Here is a 2,757-nt window from a genome sequence, read left to right on the forward strand (position 1 = left end):
GATCAGTGAGATGAAGATAAATCTTGTTTCTCTCACAGATTGTTCCCACTGACACCAAGCCTGGAGCACCTTACCTGGTGTACAATTTATTTAAGTCTTTTTGTTTCTTAGGGCATATAATCCGCCCAGATAGAACAAGGAACTGAAGAAGAAGCAGCTGGTGCTAAAAGCTATAATTCTAAACCATAGCATTTTCAAATAGCTAAAAATAGTGAAGGGCAATAAAATTCCAAACTTTGGGTTGTTGGGATGGGGGGGGGAGAGATATGAGTTAATTCTAATCATTTCTGTGGATTTATGCACGCATTCAGGATATTGGATTTTGGCTTTAAATGTCTGCTTCAGGTAGTAATTTCAGTAATTAAAAGTTAGGCATCCCCATGGCAAATTCATCACTTGGAGGGAAAATTATTTTGCATATTCTAATGAAAATGAAAATAGCCCCACTCCAGATGGATCCTGAGCCAGCTCAATAGCAGCCTTTCCACTCAGATAGACTACAGTGGTATAATCTCTTCAGATACACATGAACTTGTCAAGGGGGTTGAAAAGGCAGAATAGAGAAGAATGTGGGGCATCTTTTTCAAGTACTTTTCTGCCTTCTGCCATATTTTTTGTTTCCAAAATGAAAATTTGAATCTTTGACAGTGATTTAAAGGATTTAAATTAGTCAGACTACCAGGGTCACCTGGGTTCACTCAAATCAGCCCATAGCATGAATGATTAACTGGTAATGAATCCTGGGTCTACCTCTAAAGAAATGGCAGCTGACCTTATTTTGCTTTGAGAGGAGACAAGGTTATCATTTAACCCAAGCTCTCCATAAAGCTAATGATCCCAAGCTTCTGGAGTTAAAGAAATAACCTTCCATTTCCCCACATTTCTCAATTTGCTTTACAGATCATAGGATTAGAACTGAAAGACTGGAGGAAGCCTATTCTAACTCCATTATTTCACAGATAATAGAAGAAGGAAAGTGACTTACCTAGGGTCAGATAGGTAATAAGTTTTCATAACCAGGATTGAAATTCAGAGATGCCTCCTAATTCTTCACAAATGGGAAAGGGAAGTGTATTACTTCATATACAGTCAGATTTATTAAATGCAGTGTGCCAGCATCATTTGACTTCAGGAAGGTAATGCATCTGAATTAAGTCCTGCCTTAGATTCTTACTGGCTAGGTGACTGTGGCTATGTCACTTAACCTTCCTCAGTCTTAAAATGAGAATAATAATAGCCCTTCCCTTGAGGAGTTGTGTTGCTGAAATGAGATAATACATGGAAAGCTCTGAGAAAATGATAAAATCATGCTAAGTCACTTAACCTTCCTCAGTCTTAAAATGAGAATAATAATAGCCCTTCCCTTGAGAAGTTGTGTTGCTGAAATGAGATAATACATGGAAAGCTCTGGGAAAATGATAAAATCACATAGAAAGGTAATGATGATGATAATGGTGGGTAAGCACTTTCCTCCCCACATTTTCCTGGGGGAAACTGACAAATTCTTCATGCTATGCCATGCCCGCTTCCAAATCCCACTCTGATTGGGTTTGGGATCTCCTTCCAACCAAGTCAGCATAGGGTGCCTTGACTTTGTACAATCTCCCAGCTCCTGTCATTTCTGCAGAGAGAATCCACTTTCCCCTGCTTCCAAACCATGTCTTCTCTTCACACTCTGTTTGGTGTTTCCTGTCTGTGCCAGCCAAGATAAGCACAGATCTTCACAACCACATTTTCTCTAAACCGCTGGGGTTGTAACTTCATATAGGAATTTAATCTAATTTTCAATTGTCCTAGAAGAAGAGGACTTAAAGGTTGGAGGGGACCTTCAAAGCTTTCTCATCCCTGCACCAATCTAAAGGAGCAGAGAGGATTTGGAAAGCTTTAAGAGAAGAGCTTTGATATTATCTAGTCAAACCCATTTGGCAACTGGGGGAAGCAGTGGGCCTGTGGTCAGGAAGTTGCTGTTGTTCAGTTGTCTCAATAGTGCCTGACTTTTTGTAACCCCTTTTAGTATTTTTCTTGGTAAAAATGCAGAAATGGTTTGTCATTTCCTTCACTGGTTCATTTTATGGATATACTGAGGCAAACATGGTTAAGTCCTACAGGGTCCTACAGCTTAAAAAGTATCTGAGGTCACATTTGAACTCAGGAAGATGAGTCTTACCAACTCTGGAACCTCCTGGTACTCTATACAATACCCCTTAGCTCTCTTTTAAATGTTTGATGACAGTTATCATGTTCCCCCAAGTCTTCTTTTTATTTCAGCTAAATATTTTTCATCTAAAAGATCGATGGATATATGATAGATAAATGGTTTGATAGAATGCCTTTATCTTAGGCACTGAGCTAAACTCTTGGAATATAAGTACAAAAATATTTCCTAATCTCAAGAAATTTACATTTTCATAATTTAAACATTAAAAAGGAGTTAGAAAGGTGTTGGTGATTTAGGGAGGAGAGTATCTGCTTAGAGGCTAAGTCAATGATGAGGTAGAAAAATTGGAAAAGGAATTGAGCAGGGGATGAAGTGGACTTCTTAAGAAATGGTTGTGTGGGGCGGCTAGGTGGCGTAGTGAATAAAGCACCGGCCTTGGAGTCAGGAATACCTGGGTTCAAATCTGGTCTCAGACATTTAATAATTACCTAGCTGTGTGGCCTTGGGCAAGCCACTTAACTCCATTTGCCTTGCAATAAACCTAAAAAAAAAAGAAAGAAATGGTTGTGTAAGGGGGGAGGTGCAGTGACCTCAGATAC

This window comes from Macrotis lagotis, chromosome X (assembly GCF_037893015.1).
Source record: "Macrotis lagotis isolate mMagLag1 chromosome X, bilby.v1.9.chrom.fasta, whole genome shotgun sequence".
Lineage (NCBI taxonomy): Eukaryota > Metazoa > Chordata > Mammalia > Peramelemorphia > Peramelidae > Macrotis > Macrotis lagotis.